Source organism: Pseudorca crassidens, chromosome X (genome assembly GCF_039906515.1).
Source record: "Pseudorca crassidens isolate mPseCra1 chromosome X, mPseCra1.hap1, whole genome shotgun sequence".
Taxonomy (NCBI): Eukaryota; Metazoa; Chordata; class Mammalia; order Artiodactyla; family Delphinidae; genus Pseudorca; species Pseudorca crassidens.
The window spans coordinates 18309610-18327821 of NC_090317.1; positions in this window are offsets into that span (position 1 = coordinate 18309610).

Here is an 18212-nt window from a genome sequence, read left to right on the forward strand (position 1 = left end):
GCCCATGAGCTCAAAATTATGAATGTAAGAATTAAGGGTGGGGACTTCCCTGGCGGTCCAGTGGTTAAGACTCCACACTCCCAATGCAGGGGGCATGGGTTCGATCCCTGGTCGGGGAACTAAGATCCCACATACCGCACAGCACAGCCAAAAAAAAAAAGAAAAGTGAAATCACTTAGAAAAAAAAAAAGATTAAAGGGACCACAAAAGAGCTTAATTCAAAGACTTTCCCTGAGCTGCTTTTTTTTTTTTTGGCCAGGGACTGTGCTAGGTGCTCGGGATATAATCATGAATAAGGCTTGGCCCTGCCCTCCAGATGCTCACACTCTCGTGGGGAAGGCAGACAGTTTAACAATGCAGTATCATGTGACAAATGTCCCCATGGCTGCATGGCCTCCAGAAGGCTGAAGCATCCGTGAAACCCTTGGGGAGGCCTGGAGGTGCTAAGCTGACCCAATAAAAGGAGGAACTAATAAAGAGCTACATACATTGAGACTTTTCAAATTCACCTAAGCACTTTACATATGTGAACTTATTTCATCCTCATCAATATCATTATGCCCATACTACAGATGAGAAAACCGAGGCACAGAGAAGTTAAGTGACTTGTCCAAGCTCACAGAACTGGCAAGTGGCAGACCTGGAATCCAGCCAGACTGGCTTCAAAGAACATGATTTTAACCACAGTGTTATAATGGCTTCCTACGTGAAGATGCTATGCTTGGGTTGGTTCCCAGAGGGCTGGGATTACTGAGGTAAATCTCCAGACCAAAGTAGAGCTGCCCCCTGACCTCAGAGTCCCTGGAAAGTTTGTTCTCAAAAACCACATTGCAAGGTAGCCTGGGAGATGGTATTCCCCCATCAGCCCTGGAGGTGTCAGAGGCAGCAAGGTGTTCGCAGGGTTCCTGTGAGCAATTCAGCTGCATTGTAGCCCACTGGGAATGTTAGGTCTTGGAACTTGGCTGGCTTTGTCATCTAGCCCCTCGGAAACTCTGGAACTGCAAACTGGTTTTCTTGTTTCATCTAACAAAGACCAAATAGAAAAGGTAAATGAGATGGTGAAAAGAAAAATTCACTGTATCTCTGCTTTTAGCACTCTGTGTGAACACTTCCCCTCTTGTTAGGGGGGTTAATTAAGAGTTGACTAGATACATATCTTGACTATATGCTGGAGTCTCTAATTGAAACCCCATCCATTTGAATTTCACACAAGCGTTGAGTTAAAGCTTCTTTTGCCCTGGCTATGAATAAATGGTTTTCTGGGCAAATTCATGGTGTAAACTCGAATGCCTGGATGAATTAAAGAGAATAAATATCTCAACCCCCCCTCAAACACTGCAGGTGTGTACACTGACAAAAAAATAATATGCTGATTAAAAATCATTCTTACTCATTCAGTGGATCCTCCAAGGAGTTCCATGTACTCGTTTTGTTAGGCTGAACCTAATAACTGTTTGAAAATAATGTTGGAACCAGCTTGTGGGGTCTGGCACACCCCACCTCTGCTTTGGATCACTTTGTGTATGCATAGAATAAGTTATAGGGCTTCAGCATTCCTTGACATTTAATTTAGTTATTTCATCAACTATTTTCAAAGGGACCTTTAAAAGGCTTCTTCCCCCACCCCCACCCATTTCATGGCATTATTTGAGCTAAGTGTGTTTTTTTAAATAAATTTATTTATTTATTATTTTTGGCTGCGTTGGATCTTCGTTGCTGTGCACAGCCTTTTCTCTAGTTGTGGCGAGTGGGGTCTACTCTTCGTTGCAGTGCGTGGGCTTCTCATTGAGGTGGCTTCTCTTTGTTGCCGAGCATGGGCTCTAGGCGCGCGGGCTCAGTAGTTGTGGCGTGCTGGCTCTAGAGTGCAGGCTCAGTAGTTGTGGTGCACGGGCTTAGTTGCTCTGCGGCATGTAGGATCTTACCAGACCAGGGCTCGAACCCATGTCCCCTGCATTGGCAGGAGGATTCTTAACCACTGCGCCACCAGGGAGGTCCAAGTATGTTTTGAATATATTACAGCCAAGCCTCTGGAAATAAAGTGAAAGGTTTTGAATGATGTGGTCTCTGGGGCCTAGACTGGCCTTCCCCCAGACAAATACCTACTGGTGTTTGGAGTCAGCCGCCCAATGGCCACTCCTTCTCTGATTGCCCAGGAGGAATGGGCCGCCCCTCTGCCCCTCCCGTGTGACTTCTCCCACAGCCCCACCGCCCAGCACATGCTTTGTGTACCTCTCTGTCTCCATCAGACTCTTTTTTTTGACATCTTTATTGGAGTATAATTGCTTTACAATGGTGTGTTAGTTTCTGCTTTATAACAAAGTGAATCAGTTATACATATGTTCCCATATTTCTTCCCTCCTGCATCTCCCTCCCCCCCCACCCTCCCTATCCCACCCTTCTAGGTGGTCACAAAGTACCGAGCTGATCTCCCTGTGCTATGTGGCTGCTTCCCACTAGCTATCTATTTTACGTTTGGTAGTGTATATATGTCCATGCCACTCTCTCACTTTGTCACAGCTTACCTCTCCCCCTCCCCATATCCTCAGGTCCATTCTCTAGTAGGTCTGTGTCTTTTTTTTTTTTTTTTAACATCTTTATTGGGGTATAATTGCTTTACAATGGTGTGTTAGTTTCTGCTTTATAACAAAGTGAATCAGTTATACATATACATATGTTCCCATATCTCTTCCCTCTTGAGGTCTGTGTCTTTATTCCCATCGTACCCCTAGGTTCTTCATGACATTTTTTTTCTTAGATTACATATATATGTGTTAGCATATGGTATTTGTTTTTCTCTTTCTGACTTACTTCACTCTGTATGACAGACTCTAGGTCCATCCACCTCACTACAAATAACTCAATTTCGTTTCTTTTTATGGCTGAGTAATATTCCATGGTATATATGTGCCACACCTTCTTTATCCATTCATTCGATGATGGACACTTAGGTTGCTTCCATCTCCTGGCTATTGTAAACAGAGCTGCAATGAACATTTTGGTACATGACTCTTTTTGAATTATGGTTTTCTCAGGGTATATGCCCAGTAGTGGGATTGCTGGGTCATATGGTAGTTCTATTTGTAGTTTTTTAAGGAACCTCCATACTGTTCTCCATAGTGGCTGTATCAATTCACATTCCCACCAGCAGTGCAAGAGGGTTCCCTTTTCTCCACACCCTCTCCAGCATTTATTGTTTCTAGATTTTTGATGATGGCCATTCTGACTGGTGTGAGATGATATCTCATTGTAGTTTTGATTTGCATTTCTCTAATGATTAATGATGTTGAGCATCCTTTCATGTGTTTGTTGGCAGTCTGTATATCTTCTTTGGAAAAATGTCTATTTAGGTCTTCTGCCCATTTTTGGATTGGGTTGTTTGTTTTTTTGTTATTGAGCTGCATGAGCTGCTTATAAATTTTGGAGATTAATCCTTTGTCAGTTGCTTCATTTGCAAATATTTTCCCCATTCTGAGGGTTGTCTTTTGGTCTTGTTTATGGTTTACTTTGCTGTGCAAAAGCTTTGAAGTTTCATTAGGTCCCATTTGTTTATTTTTGTTTTTATTTCCATTTCCTAGGAGGTGGGTCAAAAAGGATCTTGCTGTGATTTATGTCATACAGTGTTCTGCCTATGTTTTCCTCTAAGAGTTTTATAGTGTCTGGCCTTACATTTAGGTCTTTAATCCATTTTGAGCTTCTTTTTGTGTATGGTGTTTGTGATTTGCGTATATTGAAGAATCCTTGCATTCCTGGAATAAACCCCACTTGATCATGTTGTATGATCCTTTTAATGTGCTGTTGGATTCTGTTTGCTAGTATTTTGTTGAGGATTTTTGCATCTATGTTCATCAGTGATATTGGCCTGTGGTTTTCTTTCTTTGTGACATCTTTGTCTGGTTTTGGTATCAGGGTGATGGTAGCCTCGTAGAATGAGTTTGGGAGTGTTCCCCCCTCTGCTATATTTTGGAAGAGTTTGAGAAGGATAGGTGTTAGCTCTTCTCTAAATGCTTGATAGAATTCGCCTGTGAAGCCATCTGGTCCTGCGCTTTTGTTTGTTGGAAGTTTTTTTTTTTTTTAGACAGCATTTTTTAAAATTAATTAATTAATTTATTTTTGGCTGTGTTGGGTCTTCGTTTCTGTGTGAGGGCTTTCTCCAGGTGTTAACCTTATGGGGATTCCCTTGTGTGTTATTTGTTGTTTTTCCCTTGCTGCTTTTAATATGTTTTCTTTGTATTCAATTTTTGATTAGAGATAGTAACCCAAACTGTAAGATAATTTCTGATTACGGTAAATGCTATGAAAGAAATAAAAGGATCATGTGATGACATGGCCTAGAGGTTGGAGGGTTCTTGAATTGGTCATGGAAGGTTTCAAGGAGCCATTCATGTGGTGTGTAAATGTTTGTTGAATGAATAAGTAAATGAAATAACGACAGATGAACAAATAGAAGTAAGTTGGTTTCTGGTATGAATATATGTTTATCATTCCATAGTGTATGTAGCTCTGTATAGCTATAGTTGTCTATAGAGACTTGTCTCCTAAGGATAGATCATGGGCTGGGTAAGACCAGAAGTCCCCAGGTTAGATGCCACTCTAACTCAAGAAGGAGCCTAGGGGAATCAACTGTGAAGACCAGGATTTTTGCTCTTGGGTGACTTGAAGCTTTGAAGCTCATAGGCTGATGCCCTTTTCCTTAGGGGAGGGTTTGAGAGATGAGGTACCACGAGCTTAGTCTGTATAAAGTCACCTGCCCACCACCACCTGGCACAGGCAATTACAGGATGTGTACCTGCAGGGAAGGTTGAACTGGGAAAGAAGCGTGAGTTGAAGGGTACACGAGCAGCTGGGGTGGCATCAGACCTTCTCAGAACTGGGCCACCACTGGAGATCATGGTCTCACCTCCCTCTCTATCTAAGGCTCACAAAGAGCGAGAAAGCCCCTAGTAAGCCTCAATTCCCTCCCTCACTGGGAGGGAGACAGATAGAAACGTCTCTGTCAGGAAGGTGGGGAACTGGGGGAGCCATTGGAAGCAGAGCTGATGTCAGAGCCAGAGACACTGTCCTCAGTGGCACTGTTGCCTTTTTTTTTTTAATAACAAAGGATGCAGTCTTTTATTTTTTTTGAAGATTTAATTTTATTTATTTTGGGCTGTGGCTTCTCTTGTTGCGGAGCACGGGCTCTAGGTGCGTAGGTTTCAGTAGTTGTGGCTCGCGGGCTCAGTAGTTGTGGCTCGCGGGCTCTAGAGCGCAGGCTCAGTAGTTGTGGCGCACGGGCTTAGTTGCTCCCCAGTATGTGGGATCTTCCTGGACCAGGGCTCGAACCCGTGTCCCCTGCATTGGCAGGCGGATTCTTAACCACTGCGCCACCAGGGAAGTCCCCACCATTGCCTTTTTAGTGCTGTGCTCATAGGAGTGGCTACAGACTTTGGGTGGCCAAGCCAGAGAATATCCTGTGGCTTTACCCCTAGAAGAGTGACAGGAGGAACTTTTGGCCAGAGATGAGACTCACGTGTTAAGATTTTGTGTAACAGCACTCATGGGGATTTGGCCGGGTTTTCATGAATCGCTAACCTGACAGGGAATTCCTGTATTTCTCTTTGGATCCTAAATGGAAGTTCCATGTCCATGGAGATAGATATATATATTCTCTGAAAGTTCGTTGCACGAGAATGGCCCTTTACATGTACTTCCCAATAATCAGGCATGGATTCAAACCACTCGAAGGATGATGCCATTAAAAAACCAGGGTTGGGAATTACAAGTCCTGGGTCTCAGCCTGTGACATGTCATATGCCTCCCAACCTCCCTGGACAGCAGTTGCATCATCTAGAAAAGGATTAGATGATTTCAGCTGCTCCTTTCAGCATGGAATTTAATGATGCTATAACTCTTGCAACTGTAGATAGTCCTCTGGGACCCATGGTGATTTTGTGCAAACCACAGAGGTCAAACGGGCCCAGCCCTCTTGGGTTTGGAGAAGGAAATATAGTACACTATTTACAAGATTCCCTAGATTCTGAAGTAGTTGGGTTTGTCAAATATGCAATGAAGAAGGAAATTCGAAACACCAGATTAAACACGAAGGGACGAGAAGGAAAGATCAAAACCTTGGAGCTTTATTCCCCAGTTGCAAAGTGCAGCTGTTGGGGACGTCCCCCCTACCCTCCTCATCCCCCAACTCCCTGTATCCCCGCCCCCTCACCCAGCTGGAGACTGTCCTGAATGGGGCTGCTGAACATTCAGTGGCACCTCCCTACCCTTTAGAGACCGTGCGAGCACAGTCAGCTGGATCCTTGGACCCAAACAAGGCTCTCATTTAATTGCCCCCTTTCTTGATTCTGGAGGACCAGGCTTCACTCCAGACTCCCACAGAATAAGTCAGTGACTCTGGTGGTCAAAGTTTGGACTATTTCGAATTTTTCCAGTTTGGACTCATGTGATCCTGATGGTGTGAAAATCTACTTTCAATGAATCTTTCCCCTGAATGTTCTGTAGTAATAAGAGATGGCTACAGAGTTAGATCTGGTTCTCTTCACTCCAGGTGCATCTATGGTAACATTTAATGAAACCATTTTTTCGACACAATGGAGCGGAAAAACCAGAAGGTTCTCTATCCTCCACCCCTGCCACAGAAGGTAAGCACAGGGAATGGACGTTTCAGAAAGTTTCTCAGAGGTTTTTCATCTTTGCAATATATATATATATATATTTTTGCAGTACGTGGGCGTCTCACTGTTGTGGCCTCTCCCATTGCGGAACACAGGCTCCAGATGCACAGGCTCAGCGGCCATGGCTCACGGACCCAGCCGCTCCGCGGCATGTGGGATCTTCCCGGACCGGGGCACAAACCCACGTCCCCTGCATCGGCAGGTGGACTCTCAACCACTGCGCCACCAGGGAAGCCCTGCAATATATTTTTTTAAACAGTTGGGAATGTTCTGCTTGTTATTTTGATGTCACTTAGGCTACAGTAGGCAGCCCATGGCAGGGGCCCTCAGCAGGACCCGCATTCCACGTAGGCCACGGCACCTACACTGTGAAATTTCGGAGGGGGAGCCAAAAGCCCTGGGCTGTGGAGCTGCAAACCTTGGCCCTACCCAAGTGGGAGGCCCGAACCCCCCAGACGACAGTGAGACTCAGAAGACTGAGTCCTGCTGGAGCCACCTATACGCAGCAGGTCAAGCTCTCTTCAGGGGAGGCCTTGCTGCCCAGGGCATGGGGGCCACAGGACAGGTAGGGCCAAGGGAAGGAAGTGTGTCCTGTTTCCAGCAGCAGCTGTGAGGTCAGGGGTCTTGGCACACCTGATCCCGGGGAAATAAGGAAGTGGCTGCTGGAAACTCTGTGGATCAGAAAGTACTGGGGGGAACTGCCAGATGGGGAAGGAAGAAAGAAAGGAAGAGATGCATGGCGTAGGGGGGAGAATGCTAATGATATGAGAGCACAGAAAGAAGGGCAGGAAAGAGATTCTCAAGGAGAGAAAGAGAGAGAGTGAGACAGCAGGTGGTGATGATGGAGCTCAAAGAAATTAAAGTAGGAGCAGACTCATTTATCTTTCTTTTTTTTTTTTTTTTTTCGGTAGGTGGGCCTCTCACTGCTGTGGCCTCTCCCGTTGTGGAGCACGGGCTCCAGACGCGCAGGCTCAGCGGCCATGGCTCACGGGCCCAGCCGCCCCACGGCATGTGGGATCTTCCCGGACCGGGGCACGAACCCGTGTCCCCTGCATCGGCAGGCGGACTCTCAACCACTGTGCCACCAGGGAAACCCTATCTTTTTTAATTTTTATTTTATATTGGAGCATAGTTGATTAACAATGTTGTGTTAGTTTCAGGTGTACAGCAAAGTGATTCAGTTATACACATATTGGGTTGGCCAAAAAGTTTGTTTGGGTTTTTCTGTAACATCGTAACGGGAAACGCCCAAACGAACTTTTTGGCCAACCCAATACACGTATCTATTCTTTTTCAAATTCTGTTCCCGTTTAGTTTATTACAGAGCATTGAGCAGCGTTCCCTGTGCTAAAACAGACTCATTTATCTTTTTCCTTCAATTGGGCTGGAGAGGCGTGGTGGGTGTGGCTTCAAGGCCTGGGAGGCCTGGCTGAGGCTGGCCTCCTTCCCCACCTTGCCTGCGCCCGCCCTGCCCCTGAGGCTTTGGTTGGAAGGTTCCCTCAGTGCTGACCTCTTGCTCTGGTGCCCTGTGTGCCCTTCCTCTGAGCCCTTCCACTTGCAGCTATTTCTGCCCTTCCTCCTCTTCTCCTTTCTCTTTCTTTGGCTTTCCCCCCACTTTGCCAGCACTATCTCCCCTCGAGCTGGCCTTCGGTCCCCCATTTGCAGGGCCTCGAACCAAACTGAGGCCTCCATGTTATGGTGACAAAGTTCCAGTTAAGGACATGGACGATGTTGCGTGGTCAGCAGGAATGTTGGCCTTTCTCTGCAGAGCTGACAGAACCTCTAGTGCCTGTGGAGTTTGTCAAATGGAGCTCTCACCTCCTGGTGAGATCCTCTGGGTCTCGTGGGGAGACACTTCTGACCGTTGGCTCCCTGGCTCCCAGCAGATGGGTTTGGATAAGGTCATGCTAATGGTATTTTGTCTGTTGCAGTAAGATTTGTAGACTGCCCGGATTGGCAAATGAGGGGGACAAAAAACCCCCAAACAAATTACCATCCACTTCATGTTTACTAGCCCAAAGTGAATGTGCTTTATAGACTCCAAATGTCTAGTTCAACGTTGCCAACTCTTTGTGCCTCTCCAGCTGACTTCCCAGGCCCCGACTCTCTCAGCAACCTGTGGCCCTTCAGACCCTGACAACTGTGAGGAAATTTGCCAAAGGGTGGCAGAAACAGGACCATTTATGAGACCTCAGCCCTAAAGAGAGGGTGAGCGTATTTCCAAGCACTCCTCTCAAAAAAAAAAAAAAATCAGGACACACAGTGTGACCAAGGCCAAGTGTGCTTACATCAATGACCAGGCGAAATATTTGAAATAGGAGCTGTTGTATAAAATATAGTACATGTGTTTGCTAGAATTATGACAACCACTACTTTCCGTAAACCCAGACCAGGGCCTCCGCAGGGTTGCCAGGGTCCCTTTGGAAACCTGGTCTGAGTTCCTCTGGCTCTGTTCCTCAACCCCACCCCGTCCCGTCCTCACTCAGCTTTTGGTAGCATTTTGAAGGCCTTGGTAATCACCAAAGGCAAATGATAGAACACAGATTTTCAAAAAGGACAACCTTGTTGTTGCCAGCATCATAGATGTTGTTTGTTAGAGTTTGTTTTTTTGGACGGAGATAGGAAAGGAGGAGGAATTCAATCGAGCCCTTCCAGCTAGAACTCTGTGAGCCACAAGACCTGGATCCTGCTGCTGGGCCAGCAGCTTCCAGAGCTAGAGCAGGCCCTGTCTCAGGCCCTCTCTGCCCACTGTTCCTGGGGCACACTGCCGCCACACACAGGCAAACACAGGGGTTCGGGACGGCTTTCAGTCCCCTCCTGGCTTTCTTGCCACATAGTTTAGATACTTTAAAAGAAAAAAATAAAGAGCAGAGTTGAAGTCCCAGAGAAGTTCCTGTGAAACACTGCACCGTAGACAAGGGTTTCCTGGTACAGCAGTGGATCAGGTGTAGACGAAAGTTCTAGAAAGTCTTCCACCATGACCATTCTAGGAACCTTTGATGTCAGTGTATCCTATAGAAGCGAAAAGCCGATGTTTTGCTCAGGAAGAAGAGTTTAGTCAGTTGTATCGATGTTTACTTGTGAAATGATGAAGATTATTGCAATCTTTTCGTCAACTTTTGATATCACACATAGCATGTCTGCGTATACAGGTGTAACCGAGTGACAACCTGAACTTGAAGTCCTGCACAGGACTGGGGGTATTTCCTAAGAATCTGGTATTTCTTCAGAGAAACACTAGGTGGCATGGAGAACTTAATAAATAGAAAGCACTAATATCACACATTGGAAAATAGAAGACGACCTTCTCCTTCAATTTGCAGTAATTATAAAATCTTCCTATCAAAGTTCAACAGAAAAACATCAGCAATACAGCTAAAGAGAACTGGGCTGAAGGAATTCCTTCCACAAATCTCCTGTTATAATCTTTTCTTGAGTATCGTTTTATAAACATGATGATAAATTCAAAAATATAATTGTTACCATGACCAGATTTCTTAATAGAAAACAGTCTATTTCTGTCAGTGTGGACGTGTTTGTTTGTCATTTGAGAAATCCTGACAGATTTGCTCCTTCCTCTTTTCCTTTATGAAATCAGCCAAGGGGATTGTGGGGTAGAGGCAGTGGGGGAAACAAAGCCGACTCTCATCACTTTTCTCCAAACATCCCTTTGGATAAATAGGCAGGATTTTCCCTGCCATTTGGACATTCACAATATGTTTGTTTCCCCGTGCTCAGGGCTAGAAAGAGGAGTATCTTTCCTATGATGCCGAGTATAAAAACATAGGGAACAGGTGTCCTAGTTCAATAACTAGATCACTTCTGACAGTACCACATCCTTTCCTTTGCTTAGCAAATCCTATAAGGAAAAGCAAAGCTCCATCCCACGAAGACATTCTCAGTGCACCAGGTACTGATTATCAGAGCCTGGCCTCTTTAAAAAGGGCCTCTTCTGGCCTTCTAGTAGTTGAAAGTCCTAGAACACACACAGTTCCCAGCCGTTTAGCAGTACCATGGTCTTGCCTCTGCCAGACAGGCAACAGGCTAGTAAAGGCAGAGGTCAAGTTTCTTACTACTTAGAGCAATGGAGAGTGGCGCTTTCCAGGATTAATTTAGTTCAAGAATAAGAGTCAGGCAGAAAAGTGAATACCCCCAAAGGCTTCAGCTCTGTGAAGGAGAGCTGTCTCGTCATAGCTGACACCAGTGGTGGAATAGCTGGACATCTCATGCTTAGTCAGAGGACCCGCAGGGAGTAATCAAGACACCCTGGTCCAGGCTCCATAGAGACGGCGGTCCCGTGCCAGGCGATGTGAGTTTGTGGCTCCGCTCTCCCCTTGACTGGCTGTGTGACCTCTCTGACTCTGAGCCTCTACCTCCTCATCTGTGAAATGGGCTGTATGGAGAGGAGCAAATCCAATGGGATGGCCCGTGGGGGGTCTGTCATACCACAGTGTCATTATTCCAAGCAGCAGGGGGAGAACCCAGATGGCACTGCTCTTGTCTTCTGAGTTCGAGCAGAAGCAGCAAGAATAAGACAGTTCACTCATGCAGATGGATCCCAGCAGAGTGAAGCTACATTCCGAAGGTGTCTCCTCACCTAATTTTTTTGCATTTTTAAGTCTCTCGCTCTTGTCCCCCCAGGAAGGAAATTCTGCTCACAAGATCTCTTTTCAACCCACTTTAATGTGCAGATTTGTATTAGTCCACTTTTTGTTAAATAAATCATGCTAATTTCCACAGAAGAGCATGTGAGACACACACACACACACACACAGGCGCGCGCACACGCAGAACTTAACAGGCATTTAAAGCAGAAGGGGGACTTCCCTGGCAGTCCAGTGGTTAAGACTCCACGCTTCCATTGCAGGGGGCGCGGGTTCTATCCCTGGTGTGGGAATTAAGATCCCACATGCCGCATGGTGCGGTCAAAAAAGAAGAAAAAAAGAAAGCAGAAGGAATATTTTCTTTCTTGAGGGTTTTTGGGACATTGTATTAAAAACTATTATAACCTCGTTGCATTTTCTCTGAAATTTTGGACATCTCTGTATTTCACATTCCCTCTTTCCCTGGGAATGAAGAGTCTGCTAATACAATTTCACCAAGGGTTACAGCCACTTCGTTATTGTTCTGCACTCCTCAGAAGGGATGGAGCTGTTTAAAAATGAATCAGGTAAACCCTTTTCCATAAAAATTACCATGGCCTAGATGATCAGTTTTGCAAATGTGGATTTTTTTCCTGGGGAAGATTATCATTTCCCCCCCAGTGGTCTATTATGAAAAATTTGAAACACACAGCAAACCTGAGCTGTTTCTACAGTGAACATCCTTATCCCTGTGGCCTAGATTTTACCACCAATGTTTGACTCATTTGTTCTATCACTAAATACGGACCCATCCATCCCCCTACCATCCACTCATCCATCTTATTTTCTTGATGCACAAATGTGGATTTTGGCCTAATCCAAAATTTGAATTTGCTCAAAGTGCTATCCATCTGTTGGGACTCTTGCAAAGCTTGCACTCTTTTCCCACTTAAAAATAAACATCGATGTTGGCCTGAAGATTTCATTTTCCCTGGTGAGCTGGCTCTGCATAGATACATTGTGCCCTTGTGCTGCCTCAATTAAAGCATGCTGCGCCGCTCTGCTGATGGACTGTGACCCACGGCTCACTGAGCTGAAGGTCAAACTTCCCCCATTCTGTGCTGTGCCTACGGCTCAGACTAAATGAAGGGTCTTTCGGGGTCCTAATGGCTTGGATTACCATGAGTGCCTGCGTACCAGCATGTGCATACTTCCTCTGCTTCCACTCCATCCTCTTTGAAGTCAAATTGACTTTCAGTCCCGCCATCCTTTCTGTAGGTTAGGCATGGGCAACCCACAGTGTGCCCACCAAAAGTGTCAGGCTTTTATTCTTTTCACCAGCCTGTAAGGATAGCTGACACCTCTCCTGGGTCTCTGAGTTCCCTTCATCCTCCATTTTTATACCTTGATCTTGCTTCCTGGTGGCCCTTCTTTATATTACCCACAGAAAACGTGTGATGCCCCCTCTGACGATCTGCTCAGACCTACAGCTTCCCCCAAGCTCTAAAAGTACTTCTCAATAAAAGTTTTCATTGTCACATTGTTACAGATCTCAGATAAGAGAATATTACTGAGTACTAACTAAAGACATTTATACTAAGGTGTGAGTGGCTGATGGACTCTTATCCTCCTAGAGATTAACTGCATTTTAAAAGAAAGAGGTACTTACTAGCTCAAATGGATCTTGGAATGGTAGTGTATGTGGGAAATCATCAGGAGGCCCGTCAAAGTGACCCTTGTCTACTTCTGGACCTGTGCTCCCCTGGTTCCCTTCACCCCTGTGTATACAGAACAAGAATTTATGTCTGACTCTTTTCAGAGAAGTTGCCAGCCCTTGCTCTAGACCTTCAGCTCAAAAGGCATACTTTTCCCTTTGAGTTGAGCTTGTTTTCCTGTGCCATTGCCTTGAGGAAATAACACCTTAAAGTATCTTAGGTAGTTTCTGGAAAGTTGAGGAGTTTTCTAAACGTGGAACAGATACACAGAACATCTGGGTGGTAGGCTGTTGGCAATGCTTCCAGGGGCCCATCTGCCAGGGTGGGCATTTGGAAGTTCCTAAAGTAAGAAAGTCTCTTTTTTATTGGTTTATCTCAAATGAACTTTTGGGAGCATAGATCCCCATATAGTGTTCAGAGTTTCTGCCCAAATTCCCAGATCTTCACCATGTACCAAATGCTTGTTTTTTAAAGACATATGATTTCTGTATTCGAAATTTGTATTCAGGTTTCACTGACAGCAAAACCATAACATATCCTACAAAACCAAAGTAATTATAATAAACTCTTGTACTTGTTACGGTATGTGGTTTTTGAAGTACTCATGTATATGATCTTATTTGATACAGCAGTACCTATGGATAGGCAGGGCAGATATATAGATATTCACTTCATAGATGAGAAAATGGAGGCCCAGAAGATTGAAATAACTTGCTCAGAGTCACACAGCTAATGAGGGTCAGAACTCGATTTCAGATCTTCTAACTCCTACTAGATTATAGGACCACACCGATTGGATTGACAGGGAAAGCCAACTTTTGAGAGTATTGCTTGTGTGAAATGGAAAGATTTGGGCTGTGGGCTGTTGGCCTCTAAGATTGGCTTTGGATGGTGGCACTCCCATTCTTCCTCAAGAACTGAGCTTAATAATTTTCAAACTCAGTAGAATGCTCTGTGGCTGAGAATTATTACAGAAAGAGAGAGCATGTTGAGCTCCAGGGCCAGCACATTATATGAGATCTGGGTGGAATCTCTGTGTTGTCCCTCCTACAAAACAGGATTAATCATGTTCCAGCCGATGACTCACTACCACACATCTGAAGACAGCAAGGATTAATAGCAGTCCAAGCCACTTGGCCAAAGTAATCCTCAACTTGGGTCACCTTGTGAATCTCAGACCAATCCGTCCACCCTTCTGGGCAGGCCCGAGGGTTCACATTCTTTCTACCTTCTCTAAGAAGAAGTGGCAGCTCTGATTAGTGATGAAAGTTGGATGCTGAGAGCAAACTGGGGAAGGGCCAATTTCCAAAGTCTTGTCTGAAGACCCTGTTGCATCCTGCCTTCCCAAGAGCCTCTCACCTTTATCCAAGCCAAACATTTCGGACAGGGTCTAGAGCAACACTGCCTTTTCTGTGGTTTCAAAGAGAACTTTAAAGGCAAACCCAATCTCTTATAGATGACCTTTGAACCATTCTCTTGTTGGGTCGTTGAAGTGAGCCAAATACAGGAATTATTGCTTATCTTCAGACTGGATCTACTTGTCATCAAAATAATGCGTTGATACCAAATGTAAAATAGATAGCTAGTGGGAAGCAGCCGCATAGCACAGGGAGATCAGCTCGGTGCTTTGTGACCACAGAGAGGGGTGGGGTGGGGGGGTGGAAGGGAGATGCAAGAGGGAGGAGATATGGGGATAGATGTATATGTAAAGCTGATTCACTTTGTTATACAGCAGAAACTAATACACCATTGTAAAGCAATTATACTCCAATTAAGATGTTAAAAAATGGGTTGAAAATAAAAAATGCAGCTAAAGTTTTTTTGGTTTTGTTTTGGTTTGGTTTTTTGGTGTCATCTAGCCAAAAGTTCACTGAAACAGTCAGTACCTTCACAAAGAATCAGGAAACTGGTTTGTTTCCAAAGATGCAGCCTAATTTTAGAATGTGTAGAGTCCATCAAACAGGATGTTTAAAAGAAAGTTACTTCTTTAGGGTTGGGTAAGACAAATGATAGATAACACCAGAGAGGAGGACTTCTTTTTAAAGGGATGGAGTTATCAAAGCTAATCGAAAGAAGAGGTTTAAGCATCCTGTGCAACACTGAAAACCGACTCCTGCCACTGAGCATCAGGATCTGTCTTTGATGCTGAAAATCTACGTGATCAGATTTGATCTGTGTCTCAGCATTTAGTGGCAACCATCGAGTCAACCAGTGATCCGAATCATTCAGATACTGTGCAAGAAACCAGTCACGGAAAGCTATTTTTTTTTCTTTCATCAAAAAATATCTCAGCCTCATTTGGACAGAAATGGAAGATGACATTTTAAACTTTAATCCCTTAGTATGTAGTCTGGTTCTCTCCAAAGGTCGCAAGATTTCCAAGTTCTGCAATCTATAGCTAACCATATGGAAACAGAATGTTCTACATATCTTGGCTTCCCAAATACTGTCAGAGCATGAGTGACTCTCATTGACACTGGGCAGGACCATGTGTGCAGTCATCCCTCTTCAGCTGCACTCTTTGCCAGGGCAGAACCTTTCCTCTCATGAGACTAGTGTCCTTACTGGGCCAAGCCCATTGGATGTTCAATTCCCCCTCCCCAAGACTTTGCCCTTGCCACTCCCCCTAACCTCCATTCCAGAAAGAGTGCCTTCCTTGCTTATCTTTCCAGATCCATCTCTGATTCCACCTTCCCCTGAAGCTTTCTTTGATTACTCCAGCCAACAGGGAACTCTCCAGTTTCTCCCAGCTCGTGGGATTTATTATCTGTATCACACACGTTGAGACTCATGTGTCCATTTTCCAACCATAACACACAGCCACAGCTCAAGTCCCAAACTAGCCTCTCCGAGGACAAGCGCAGGCTTGAGAGTCAGATGGATGTATATCTTCCACTGGGGCCCCTCCACTTTCTAGCTGCCAGGCTCCCTCAGTTTCCTCTTCTAACAGGAATCGTGGTATCTATTTGAAAGGCTTGGGAGAGAACATTTGCAATGTGCTGATAGCACAATGCTTGGCACAGAATAAGCAGGTAATAAATGATAGATATGTATGTACTTCATAAAATCTATTTCACGCGGGACACACAATGGGTAATGGATCATGATTTGATGACTTCATACATTTTTAATGCAGTATCAGTGAGAATTAGATAATAAAATAATAATTCTAGAGTTATGAGGCTGGGAAAGGTCATAAGAAGTCATCTTACTATGATGCATTTATTGATATGGAAATGTGTTTACTATCTATTATTAAGCCAAAAAAAGGCAGTTTCTTAAATAGGATGTTTGGGGTCTGTCTGCATTTGTGTGTGTGTGTACATGTATGCACATACATATACGTGTGTGTGTGTAGTTTTTAAATTGGACTGTATCCACCAAAATACTAACAGTGGTTATCACTGATTGGTAGGATTATAGACAGTCTTAATTGTCTTTTTGCCTATCAATTTGTGCATTATGAATATGTACTAGTATAAATAAGACATAATAAGTGATTTTTAAAATATATGTGTATGTAATTAAGGTATGAATATAGATTGGGTCTGGGAGGTAGGGAAAATGCAAAAACTGAAAAACATGGGGGTCGTGGGATATGGTTGCCATCTCTCCCCCAAATCTGTTATTTCTTTTTTTTTTTTTTAAAGAAGATGTTGGGGGTAGGAGTTTATTAATTTATTTATTTTTGGCTGTGTTGGGTCTTCGTTTCTGTGCGAGGGCTTTCTCTAGTTGCGGCGAGCGGGGGCTACTCTTCATTGCGGTGCGTGGGCCTCTCACTGTGGCGGCCTCTCTTGTTGCGGAGCACAGGCTCCAGACGCGCAGGCTCAGTAGTTGTGGCTCCCGGGCCCAGTTGCTCCGCGGCATGCAGGATCCTCCCAGACCAGGGCTCGAACCCGTGTCCCCTGCATTAGCAGGCAGATTCTCAACCACTGCGCCACCAGGGAAGCCCGTGTTATTTCTTATTGCTATTGTTCCACTATCTTTACAATAAAGTTTTTAGTTTATAGAAATCATTTTCTAAATCATTCCTATACTTTTATGCTCATCAAATTCATTTCTAGTCAATAAATAATTGGCTGTTCTCAACAGGCAGTATTCTGAGACGCGCTCAGAAATATTTTGGCTCTGGTGCTCTGTGTCATGTGGGTCCCTCCCAAGTCTTTCTGAATTGTTCTGTGGCTCTGGGAATTAAGAAGCTCTTGTCCTGGTGGCCCGGTTGGGGGCATAAGCGTCTGCTTGTGTGCATCAGCCCATTTGGGTTGCCTTTCTGTGTGGCTAGAAACACAGTGCCTACCAGTGAATACCCCCGGGACGCAGACTGTCCTCTTTATCCAAATCTGATCTCCTGTCCTAGACAGTGTGTCCCTCCCCACGCCACCTCGTCATGGTAGCCAGCTCAGGACTGGGATATGGGCTCTGACTCTCATCCCATATGCTCACACAACCTGGATTTGTAGCAGAGGTAGACAAGTAAGTGGAGCCGAGACCAGGAGACTCAGGGTAGGGTTGGAGGGGTCCTATTCCTTTCCCTGTTGGCTGTAGGAGCAGCTGAGCATGGACTTACAACCATCACCTGGATTTTAAAGTCAGATTGCTTTCCAGTTAACAACAATAACAGAAGATATTTACTGAGTGCTTACTGTGTGTCAGACACTCACCGATGCAATGGAGCTAACTAGTGAAAAAACAGACAAAACCTCCTTCCCTCATGTACTTTATATACTCGTTGTGGAGACTCTCTCCAACCTGATGATGCCTTTCCAATTCCAATCAAAAAAGAAAATAGGGCTTCCCTGGTGGCGCAGTGGTTGAGAGTCCGCCTGCTGATGCAGGGGACACGGGTTCGTGCCCCGGTCTGGGAAGATCCCACATGCCGCAGAGCGGCTGGGCCCATGAGCCATGGCCGCTGAGCCTGCGCGTCCGGAGCCTGTGCTCCGCAGCGGGAGAGGCCACAACAGTGAGAGGCCCGCGTACCGCAAAAAAAAAAAAAAGAAAAAGAAAAAGATAGGTCTTATTTCTCCAAAGAAGATAATACAGATTGCTAACAAACACATGAAAGGATGCTCAACATCATTAATCATTAGAGAAATGCAAATCAAAATTACAATGAGATATCATCTCACACAGGTCAGAATGGCCGTCATCAAAAAATCTACAAACAATAGAGAGAGTGGGTGGAGAGGGTGTGGAGAAAATGGAACCCTCTTGCAATGTTGTTGGGAATGTAAATTGATACAGCCGCTATG